The following is a 12238-nucleotide window of genomic DNA, read 5'->3' as shown; positions in this document are numbered from 1 at the left end:
ATTTGTAGCTGTTAATTAGTGTATCTTAGTGATGGGAAAGCTAGCTAATACACTTGCTATATGCCGCCTATGGTGTGGTTTCGTACACATGTGCATCTTATAGTCTTAATTTTTCTGTAAGCCCCCAGAGAGTAGGAACTTTGCTTAAAAATATAGCATGTCCTCCCAAATTTCAGACTTCAATAAATATGTTTTTATTTCCTTTCATTGGTACATTTTAGGTGTACAATATAATGACATTCATCATTGGAGATATACACCTTTACATAATCTCTCTTGTTTCTGATTTTTCCCCTTCCCCTGCCCTCCCGTCAACCCCTTCATCCCTCCCTATTTACAAAGACCTTGTTTCCCTTTTTTCATTTTTTCATATTAATTCCATTACCTTCTTTCCTTTCCCCTACCCCTCCCACTTCCCCCTCCACTTTGCCCCTTTTCTTCCTATTTCACATTATCTATTATACCTTTTGAACCTTATTTACACTTTCAGGTTCCCACACTAGAGAAACTATTCGGTATTTACACGTATGTCCTATTTATTTCACTTAAGAGTATTGCCTCAATGTGCATCCATTTAGCAATAAATATATCTAATTTCTCATTTTTTATGGCTGAGTAATACTCCATTTTATTAAAAAAACCACATTTTCTTTATCCAGTCTCCAGTTGATGGGCATTTGCGCTGTTTCCAAGTTTTGGCTATTACAAATTGTGCTGCTGTGAACATGGGTGCACATATATCACTGTGGTATGATTCTTTTAATTCTTTGGGGAAGATACCCAGCAGGGGAATAGGTGGGTCACATGGGACTTCCAGTCCTAGTTCTTTGAGGTATCTCCATACTGATTTCCACAGTGGTTGCACCAGTCTACACTCCCACCAGCCATGGAAAAGGGTTCCTTTCTCTCCACACCCCTGCCAGCATTTGTTATTGGTTGACTTCATGATAGCAGCCATTCATTCTGGAGTGAGGTGGAATCTCAGTGTTGTTTTCATTTACATCTCTAGAATGACCAGTGATGTTGAACATTTTTTTATATGTTTAGTTGCCATTTCTACTTCTTTGTGTGAGAAATGTCTGTTCATTTCAGATGCCCCTTTTGGACCGGGTCTTCAAATTTGGGAGGTCTGATTTTTTTTTAAGTTCTTTATAGATTCGAGATAGTAGACCTTTGTCTGAGGAACAGCTGGTGAAAATTTTTTCCCACATTGTGGGTTGTCTCTTCACACTGCTGGTGGTTCCTCTTGCTGTGCAAAAGCTTTTTAGTAAGAAGAAATCCCACTTGTTGATTGTTTGTGCCAGTTCACAGACAAATGAGGTTTTGTTCATAAAGTCTTCTCCTACACCAATGTCTTTAAGAGTTCTACCTAACCTCTGTTCCAGCTGGTTCAGGGTTTCTGTTTTTATATTTAGATCTTTACTCTATTTCAATTTTAGTTGAGTGCATGGTGAGAGACATAGGTCTAGTTTTAGTCTTTGGCAAGTTGAAATCCAATTTCTCCAGCACCATTTATTAAAGAGACTATCTTTCCTCTAGTGGGGGTGTTTGGCTCCTTTGTCAAAGATGAGGTGGCTGAGTGTGTCTGGCATTGTTTCTGCATCTTCTAATCTATTCCACTGGTCTTCAGGTCTGCTTCTTTGCCAGTACCATGCTCTTTTTATCACAGTAGCTTTGTAGTATAGTTTCAAGTTGGGGATTGTAATACCCCCTGCCATGTCTCTGTTACCTAGAATTGCTTTTGCTATTCTGGGTCTCTTCTTGTTCCAAATGAATGTTTGGATTGTTTTCTCAAGGTCCATGAAGTATGCTGCTGGGATTTCAATTGGGATTGCATTGAATCTATATAGCAATTTTGGAAGTATGGCCATTTTCACTATGTTGATCCTTCCTGCCCAGGAGCGGGGATGTCTTTCCATTTTTTGATATCCCCTTCAATATCTTTTTTCAAAGTGCTATACTTTTCAGAGAAGAGGTCTTTGATTTCTTTTGTTAGGTTGATTCCTAGGTATTTCAGTTTTTTGGGTGCTATTGTGAAAGGAATTGTTTACCCTATTTCTCTCTCAGTGAGTCTGTTGTTTGTGTAGAGGAAAGCTATTGAGTTTTATGTGTTGACCTTGTATCCAGCTCCTTTACTGAATTTGGTTATTAAGTCTAGAAGACTTTTGGTGGAGTTCTTGGGGTCTTCTATGTAGAGTATCATGTCATCTGCAAATAATGACAGTTTGACTTCTTCATTTCCTATCTTTATTCCTTTTATTTCTTTCTCTTGTCTAATTGCTGTGGCTAATGTTTCCAAAACTATATTGAACAGGAGTGGTGATAGTGGACATCCTTGTCTTGTTCCTGATTTTAGTGTGAAGGATTTCAATTTTTGAAATTTAGTATGATATTGGCTGTTGGTTTTTCATAGATGGCTTTTATCAGATTGAGTTAAAGATCATCTATTCCAACTTTTTGTAGTGTTTTTATCATAAATGCATGTTGGATTTTGTCAAATGCTTTGTCTGCATCTATTGAGATGATCGTATAGTTTTTGTCCTTGGCTCTATGGATATAGTGTATTACATTGATTGATTTGCATATGTTGAACCATCCCTGCATCCCTGGGATGAATCCCACTTGGTCAGGGTGTGTGATCTTCTTGATAATCTTCTGCATTCTTCTTGCCAGTATCTTATTAATAAGGATTTTTGCATCTATCTTCATTAGTGAGATTGGCCCATAGTTCTCTTTTTCAGTTGGATCTTTCTCTGCTTTGGGGATCAAGGTGATGCTTGCTTCCAGGAATGATTTCAGGAGTATTGCTTCCCTTTCAATTTCACTGAAGAGTTTAAACAATAGTGGCAGTAGTTCCTCTCTAAATGTCTTGTAGAATTCAGCAGTGAAGCCATCAGGACCTGGGCTTTTCTTGGTTGGTAAGTTTGTAATTACGTTTTCAATTTCATTGATTGATTTTGGGTTGTTCAGAATTTTTAGGTCTTCTTCATTTAATTTTGGTAATTCATATGTATTTAGGAATCTGTCCATTTCTTCTGTGTTTTCCATCTTATTGGTGTATAGGTTCTTGAAGTAAGTATTGATGATTCTCTGTATTTCTGCTGGATCTGTTGTAATTTCACCCTTTTCATTCCTAATTGCATGGATTTGGGCCTTTTCTTTCCTTTTTCTGATAAGGTTGGCCAAGGATTTGTCAATTTTGTTGATTCTTTCGAAGAACAAACTCTTGGCTTCATTGATATTTTTGCATTATTTTCTTAGTCTCCATTGCATTGATTTCTCCTCTGATCTTTATAATTTCCTCCCTTGTATGAGCTTTGGGGTTGTCCTGCACTTCTCTTCCTAGAAGCTTGGGATTCAGCATCAGGTTGTTTAATTTGGTTCGCTCTGTTTTCCTAATAGGAGTATTCACTGCTATGAATTTCCCTCTTAAGACTGCTTTCATTGAGTCCCATAGATTCTGATATATTGTATTGTCATTGTCATTTATTTGAAGGAACTGTCTGATTTCTTCTTTAATTTCCTCTGTGACCCATTGGTTATTCAGAAGTGTGTTGTTCAATTTCCATGTGTTTATGCAGTTTTTGTAGTTTCTTTTGATGTTGATCTCCAATTTCATTGCACTATGATCCGATAATATACAGGGGATAACTTCAGTTCCTTTGCACTTACCTAAATGTGTTCTATGAGCGAATATGTGGTCTATTTTGGAGAATAACCCATATGCAGCCAAAAAGAATGTATTCTGATTTTGTGGGGTGGAACACTCTGTAAACATCTGTTAGGTTCATATCTTCAAGAGTTTGATTGAGTTGTAGTATTTCATTGCTTGTTTCTTTGCCTAGTTGATCTATCTATTTGTGACAATGGGGTATTAAGGTCCCCCACTACTACTGTATTAGTGTTTATATGGTTTTTCATGTCCATTAGTATTTGTTTTATATAGTTGGGCTCACTAGTGTTTGGTGCATAGATATTTATGATTGTCACCTCTTCGTGTTGGATGATTCCCTTTACAAGGATATAGTCTCCTTCTTTGTCTTTCTTAATCAGTGTGAGTTTGAAATCCACTTGGTCTGCAAAGAGGATAGCTACTCCTGCTTTTTTCGGGGTTCCCATCGCATGGAGTATTGTTTTCCACCCTTTCACTTTCAGTCTATGAGTTTCTTTTTGAATTAAGTGTGTTTCTTGTATGCAGCATATTGTTGGATCTTGCTTCTTGACCCATTCTGCTAGTCTATTTCTTTTGATTGGTGAATTGAGACCATTAACATTGATGGTTATAACTGAAATGTATTGACTTGTCATTGCCATGACTTTTTCTTTTTGTTTGATCCTCCCCCTTTGCTTTTAATTTCTTGTTGTGCCTGGTGGATTCATTCTGCTGGGCTTCCTTGGGTTGTGATCATCGTTGTCTTTTCCTAGGATTTTGTCTAAAATTTTTTTGGAGTGCTGGTTTGGTATTCATGAAGTTCCTAAGATGCTCTTTGTCATGAAAGTATCTTATTTCACCATCAATTTTGAAAGATAGTTTTGCAGGGTACATCAATCTGGGTTGGAGGTTGTCTTCCATTAGGGCTTGAAGCACATCACTCCAAGCTCTTCTTGCCTTGAGGGTTTGCACTGAGAAGTCTGCTGTGATTCTGATGGACTTTCCTTTGTATGTGATTTGTTTCTTTTCTCTAACTACTTGTAGAATTTTGTTCTTCTGTTGGGTTTCTGGAATCTTAACAATTGTATGCCTATGTGTAGATTTTTTTTTTTGATCAAGGCTATTTGGAGTCCTATATGCCTCACTTATCTGTATGTCAAGTTCTTTTCCCCTGCTTGGGAAGCTTTCTGCCATCACTTCTGTGACGAGTTTTTTTATGGCATCTGCCCTCTCTCCTGTTTCTTTGTTGACTCCAATCAGTCTTATGTTATTTTTCTTTGCTTCATCTAGCAGCTGCTGGATTGATTTCTCGTGGTCCCTTACAATAATACGTATGTTTTTAATAAGAGTATGCTCTCCAGGAGGGTCATTTAGTGATGAGAATTTTTTTTGTCTCATTCTATTTGAAACAATGTACCATTGTCTAGAGCACTATTTAAGGTGCTGTAAGGACACTTACTCTGTTTAGGGCCAGGGATTTAGCTCATTGGCACTGTGCTTGCCTTGCAAGCACAAGGTACTGAGTTTGGTCCCTGGTACCAAAAAAAAAAAAACAACAAACAAAAAACCACTTACTCTATTGATTACATAATAAAACCTAAAGCAACAATAACATCAGTAACTCATCTAGTGTTTTCTTTATGCTGAGCTTATTCTATAAGGTCTTGCCTACATTAATTCCCTGCATCCACCTTTGAGCTACTGAAGTCTCTACGCCTCAGTTTCACCTTTCACAGTTTCAGCTACCTGCAGTCAACTGTGATCCAGAAATATTAAATGGAAAATTCCAGAATAACTCACAAGTTTTATATTGGGTCCCATTCTGAGTAGTGTGAGGAAATCTCTCAGTGTCCCAGAGGGAGGGGAATCATTCCTCCCAAGCAGTGTATCTGCAGAGGATTAGCTACCTTCCCATTAGTCACTTCACCATCTCATTAGTCACTTAGTTGCTGTCATGCTTTTCAGATTGACTTTCACGATGTTACAGTATTTGTTTTCAAGTAACCCTTATTTTATTTAATAATGGCCCTAAAGTAGAAGAGTAGTGATGCAGAGGTGGCACCAGGGCATGAAATCTGGAAGGATTGATTAACTGTGGTATTATGTGGCTATTATGATTTGGACCTAAAATGTCCCCCAAAAGACTCCTATGTTTGGGAAGTGATTGGGTCATGGAGGACGCTATTTTAAAAAGTCATTCCTCCATTGATTTGTTGATAGGAAGTGGGGCCTGGCTGGAGGTGGGTCAGTGGGGGTGTGACCTATGTTTTTGTTCCCAGCTCCTCCCTTCTTTCTCTGTTTCCTGGGTGCTGTGAGATGAGCAGATTTCCTCCACCACACCCTCCTACCATGCGTTTCTGACTTGGAGCCAGCCATCTTTAGACTGAACCCACTGGCAACTGTGAGCCACATAAACCTCCTTTAAATTGTGAGGGTCAGATATTGTGTCCCAGGGACAGGAAAGTGATTGAGACAGTAGCAAAGCTGCAGGACTCAGGAAAAACCAGCATGTATAGGGTGTAGTACTATCTGCAGTTTCAGGCATCTACTAAGGATCTGGAAATGTACCCCCCCCAACTATGATGGTGTGTACTGTACTATTAATTCCATGTTAAGGATGGGAATCAGGCAGAAAGAGGTTCAATAACTTGATTATGGCCATGGAGGAGGTGGTGAAGCTAGAAGGATTTGCATCTTCTGGATCTGCTTGATAGGTCTCTTCCAGCAGAGGTCACGGATGAACCCATAGTGCACCTCTTTCTTTTTGATAATGTACAGTGGTCATTTACTGAGGCTAGAGAACTTTGATACATTGAATACAATTTGTGAAAATGAGTCTGTTAATATTGTGAGTCTTTAATAGTTTCCTTTGTAAAAAATTGCTTCAAAAATAAAAAGCACTAATAAGACATAGATCCTGGGTAAGGATGGAGCTGAATGTGGGAAAGTTCCTTTGACATTTCCTTAGTGGTGGTTTGATCAGCCCATATATGGAAGGGGATGCTTACCAGGACTGTTGCTTTGTGCATTTTCCCTGCTCAAATGCATAATCAACTTACAGCATCTAACTGTGCTAATGGGTAACGTAACACAAGGCTTTGGACTGGGCTAGGGTTAGTGTTGGTGTTTTTCTCAGCAGAATCAGTTAAAATAAAACCTGAATGTCATACCCTGGCCTGTTTTGGAAAATGGAGTTTGAATTGCTGGAACAGTTTACTTGTATTTCAAAGTGCTGTTTGGCTGGACAGTCTTAATTTGTTACTGTGGACCCAGAACTTTCAGAGATTCTCTGTTACCAAGATCTCTATACTTGTCACATCAAAGTCACAAATTCCTAATGAATTCAAAACTCTGCTGGAGGTTTTTCAAACACTGACCTGGCATGTTCTTGTTTTTTTTTTCTTGTGGGGTTATCCCTTGATTGATTACCTGTGTTAGGGGGGCTGGGTTCTTATGCTTGGGGTGGACTGGAGGGACCCTGTAGGGTGTCACATAGAGCCGATGCAACACTGGCAGCCAGCCTTGCTGGCCATCTGGGCTGCCACCTCCCCTTATACAGGAGGTACCCATGGCCTTGTCATTGCTTCTAAAAATGAAACTGGAGGCATGGTGCAGTTTGTGCCTGACTTTTCTGGCAGCTACCTCTTGTCTTGTTTCCTGTTTCAATGCAGCAGTGTCTTTCAGATTAAAACAAACTTTCTTCTTGAATGACGTTTTAGTGCCAAAGGAACAGACAGAGAAATAACATTTTGTTTCTTTGTATTATTTAAAACACTGAGTAAGCTCGGGGTCCAAGAAATGCAAGACCTTCTTTATTTTTTTTTTAACTTCTAAATTTAAATAAGTGAGGTTTTTTTTATATGAAAGGAGCTAGTATTTGAAGAGATTGTTCCTTGTCCAATTTTTGATCTGCATCTGTCTGGTGCTAATTTTGGTAGAGAAGCTGGTTGGTGTCACTGGGACCAGTAGAGTTTTGTCACTGATTTCAAATCATCCGTATTCCAGCAAATCCCTGTCCATCACTGCAGTGAGATTTCATCCTCAAGAATGAGGCCTATGTAAGGGCTGTGCCCTGTCCTTGCGTTGGGCACCTGGGTTTGGCAGAGGACCACAGGAAAGGGCTTGAAGCAGAATCTTGTTCATTGTGTGGAGACCTGAGGCCAGGAGGTGGGCTTTAAACAGACAAGGCAACATAGGGAGGTGGGAAAGTGATCACTTAGGAACAGCCAATTATACATGGCCAGTCCCTCTGCCAAGTGATCTAATTGATCTGGCCCTACCTGTGTGTGGGCTCCTGGTCTCTACTGTCTGACTTCCTGTGTTCCTGACTCCACATTCTGTTTGCCGTTTTCCTTGTCCTAGAAATCCTAATATCCACCTTTCCCAGCCTATAAATATAACCCTTGTTCTCACAAGATGTCCTGCTGCTGGTTTTGATGTAGGTGTTCCTGACACTGAAATGTCCTCTGAGCATATCGAGCCAGAGTTCACACTCAGCAGAAAGGGCCCAGCCTTCCCCCCACTGCACATTTGTCTGAAAGAAAAGATACACTGAAAATTCTGGAAGAGCTAAGGCACACTTTCTCTGCCTGCTGTTGTTTGTCTCAAAGTGTCCGAGGAGAAGAGAGGAAAAAGAGAAGTGATAGTTTTGGGTCCATATATGGGTCTCACTTTACGGAGTGAGAGTTAGGGCCACATTTATATTGGGAAAGGAACTATCTTGGTTGATAAGTAGAAATTCTTGCCAGTGTGCCTGAGGGCTGGAACCAGTCAACGGCAAAGGGAGCAGATGAAAGGTCGTGTGTAGAGTCTTAGCACTGGCTTTTTGAGCTTCTGTGAGGATCCATGGTATCACTGTAAGCTGTCCCTTCCCCTACCCCTTCCTGTCTTTTTCCATCGTTCCTTCCCTAGTAAGGTTAGGTGTACACAGTCTAAGGAGAGCAAATACATGAGCAGCTCTAAGCCACAGTTGCCTCTCTCTTCATGCTGCTCCCTACCACACACAGTTCTTCCAATCTGGCATTGTACCTGGAGACCTTGAACCCTGGGAAGAACTGTATTTAACTCAGGATAGGTAGCAGGGAGAGAGTTGGGGCGAGTATTCTAGCTGGGCCAATTGGACCTGCAGCCAAACTCCAGGGGTTAGATCTGTGCAGTGATTCCCCCAGTCAGGAGGCTGGGCATAGATTCATTGCTGTGACCTGGCTTCAGGTGGGCCTGAAGATGGATTTCTCTCTGTTTGATCTATTTTTCCTCATTACTATGCAGTTAGCTTGGCCATGATGTAAACACTCTTCAGTTGTCACTGCCAGGGAATGTGCTTTTTCTCCAGATGGCTGTGCATTATGGCCACAGTGTGTTAGTTTGTGGTTGTGTTCCCTGGTTCTGAGTGTGGCCCTCATGCTCTTATGTAGCCATCACGAGAGCTTTTGTGCAGTGTTTTGCTTGTGCTGCTCATGTCTTCCTGCACCTCTGCACCTGTGATCATTTACTTGGCACATCAGGTGGACATTGGATCGGCAGGATTAAAATCACCTTTCTTGTGCCCGCCTGGGAGCTGCATTGGGAAGTCTGGACCCTTGGGGATCCCTCTGGTCTGTCTCCCATAGGAGGCTGGAGGAAAGCCCAAGTCAGGCAGGGGAGCCTTTGGGGGATAATGGGGATAGTGGAAGCTGCCTGTGTCAGCAGGCTGAGGAGCAAGACCAGCTCAAGACTCTCAGGAGACCCTGGGGTGCGACTGGAGAGCAAAGCAGTTACTGCAGGTGGAGAGTGGTTATTCTACTGCTTTTCTGGGCCAGCTCTTGAAGTTCTTGTTTTCAACCTAAGTGAAGTCAATATAGTTGATTTACAGACTGACTGGAAGTATATTGACCAGAGAAATGATTGCTCTCTTTAATCTGAGCATAGTAATAGACACAGTGCCTTCACTGCTTGTTTTCTTTTGTTTTTGCGGAATCATTAGGATACAAGTACTCGTTGCTTTGCCAGGCACAGTTGCACATACCTATAATCCCAGCTCTGAGGGAGGCTGACACAAAAGGCTGGCAAGTTCAAAAGACCTTATATCAAAATAAAAGTGAAAAAGGTCAGAGATGTATAGTTCAGTGAAAAGGCCTTGGGTTTCCATCCCCAGCACTACCCCCCACCCCCGTGCGCCAATTTACTCCTAGCAGTCAAGATTATCCTGAGATACAAAATACTGTATAGTGGACCCTCAAGTTACAACCAGCCTGACATATGAACAACTTGGGTTGTGACTAGAATTTTAGTTTTAACTTACGAACAAAGTCTTGAGTTATTACCTGAATGCTGGTTGCTTGTGCTTCCAGATGGTCTCAGATACAGATTTAACCCTTAAAGAGTTCTGGAAAGAACATTACATCATCCTTTTTGGTGTGGGGTCAGTTGAGAGTGAGTGTCTAAGGACACTGAGATCCGCCTGTATACCGGAGAGAGACTTTGAAGGCTGTGTAGAGGAGCCTGAGCTTTCAGTTGATCAACTTGAGTTACAGCCAGCCTTCATGAATGAATTGAGTTCTTAAGTCAAGGGTCCACTGTAATCAGAAACACTGAAGAGGGTGTTTAGGCCATTGGTTAATTTTGGAGTGTGGATGGCAAGGATAATGTAAAATGAAGAGATAGATTTGGATTTTCTGAAATATCAACCTGACCAGGGTCGAGGAGATATGGATGGAAGAATCCAGGTGTATTCTCTGGCATGTGGATTTTCATATATCACAGGTGACAGATTCCTTCATCCACAGGAAAGGAGAGAAACGGATCAGTGAAGTTCTTTGGTGGCCAGCTTGACCCAGGGTTGCTGAATGCAAAATAAGCTCTCAAGACAATAGTTCTTGTCAGTGTTAGAGTCTCATCCTGTCACTAGGAGTTGGACAAGTGCTTTGTAAAGCTCTCTTCTTCTTCCTAAAATACCCACAATCTGCTTCCTCATGGGAGGAAGGGAAGCCTGTGGTGCCTGCCTGTCCTGAGATTAGACAGAGCAGAGAGGCTGGCGTAACCACAGCGGGGAAAGGGCCTTCGGCCCCACAGTGAGGGCCACAGTAGAGAGCCCATTTGTGGAGAGGCCAGGCAAACCATCTAATCCCCAGGCCGTGGGAGTCTTTTAAAATAGAAACTAACTGTGCAGATTCACCCTTCATTAGAATCTGAATTCCCAATATTGTGTCATTTTGTGACAAATTTCTGTCATTGACTTTAATGGCTGTTAAAATATGGGTAATATCCATAATGACTTTATTCTGTATGTGAGATGAAACAACTTTTTGCAAAAAGCATGGCTGTGACAAAACTGCAGAATGATATCCACATATAGAATAAGTAAGAAAGACAGGAATTTAAGTCCCAGCTGTGCCGCAAACTAACTGTGTGGCCTTGGAGAAGCTCTTTAGCTGCTTTGTTCTTTGCTTTCCTTGTCTATGAAAGGTGTTGTGTGTCTGGAGTTAGGTTTACAAAAGGGATGTGAGAATTGACTGAGATGATCTATGTAATAAAGCATTCAGCGTAGTGTCTGTTAGATAGGAAGCAGTCAATGAATGCCTCCTGTTATCACATTTGAGACAGAGTAGTACAAGTTTTGACATCATCCCTGGCTGCTTCACTGTGAACAAACAACTGACACTCCCTCTCTGAGCCTCAGCATCTTCATATATAACATGGGGGTGTTAGTTGCACCTCCATGGAAAAGGTATGTGCCAGTACACATGGCAGGGCTTGGAAAAGCCCGTGAGTGCCATAGTTTACATTTCATCACACACTGCATAAGGGCGTCCACACATGTGATAAGGCTCACGAGCTGCTCACCTTCACTTCTGCTGCTTTCTCTGATGTAGATGTTGTCACATGTCTCAAGGCCCTTCCATTGGTCAATCAGTGGGTGGCACAGGAGAGCAGGCTGTGTAAGCTCCTCAGGACCATGTGGTGTGGAGGGAAGAGTGACACCAGAGGGTTTTGCAGTGATTTAGGACTGTCACCCAGCAGTGTGACTATACTGGGCCTGAGTGTGGGGTGAGAACCTCGGATTGCATGAACTTGAAGGAAGTCTGGCCGCTGAGCTCTTTGTGTGGAGGGCTGTATTCTTATTGCTGAATAATGGATGACACCGGACCACGTCAACGGTTCTCCAAGTGGTTCTCTGAATGAAATTAGAGTGGTTTGGTGCAAATCTGCATGGACAATGTCCATATCCATTTGACAATGCACCTTAAATAAGGACAGAATGTCAAAGTTGAAGAAGATGAAAAGACACTAGCTTCTCTCTTAGGAACTTCAGGGCATACTTAAATGTAGTAGTTGGTGATATATTTTTTTAAAAAGTGAAATTTCACAATGCTGTCTATGCGAGTGTAGTGTTCACCCCCCTTTAGTCTGTGCATTAGTGAATGTGGCGGCCTCACTTACCTGAGCCTGCAGTTCTGCAGGTGTGCAATTGATCAGATTGCCTGGCCTGTACCTTCCTGAAGGCTACTGATCTTTAAGCCTGCTTTGCAAGGAGAGGGGCCCTTGGTGAGCATTTTCCCTTCCTTTCTGCTCTTGGATTCAGGTTGTCTTTAGAGGAGGTATTTTAAT

The 12238-nt window shown here is 41.5% G+C and overlaps 1 protein-coding gene and 1 pseudogene across 2 annotated transcripts in view; both read left to right on the top strand.

The window, feature by feature from the left end:
- The window catches only part of Ppp1r14c (protein phosphatase 1 regulatory inhibitor subunit 14C), an 84859-nt gene that overhangs the window by 21820 nt on the left and 50801 nt on the right, over positions 1-12238 (top strand). The window lies entirely within an intron of this gene.
- Positions 1-12238, top strand: part of LOC147823330 (G2/mitotic-specific cyclin-B1 pseudogene) — a 58330-nt pseudogene that overhangs the window by 21430 nt on the left and 24662 nt on the right. The window contains exon 1 of the transcript XR_015444041.1: positions 1-12238. This exon is cut by the window's left edge and continues 21430 nt beyond it; it is cut by the window's right edge and continues 24662 nt beyond it. The product of XR_015444041.1 is annotated as a G2/mitotic-specific cyclin-B1 pseudogene (transcript).

This window comes from Heterocephalus glaber, unplaced genomic scaffold, assembly GCF_053883595.1.
Source record: "Heterocephalus glaber isolate CG9 unplaced genomic scaffold, H.glaber_assembly_v1.0 deba00001593, whole genome shotgun sequence".
NCBI lineage: Eukaryota > Metazoa > Chordata > Mammalia > Rodentia > Bathyergidae > Heterocephalus > Heterocephalus glaber.
This window is presented reverse-complemented; position numbering and strand designations above follow the sequence as displayed.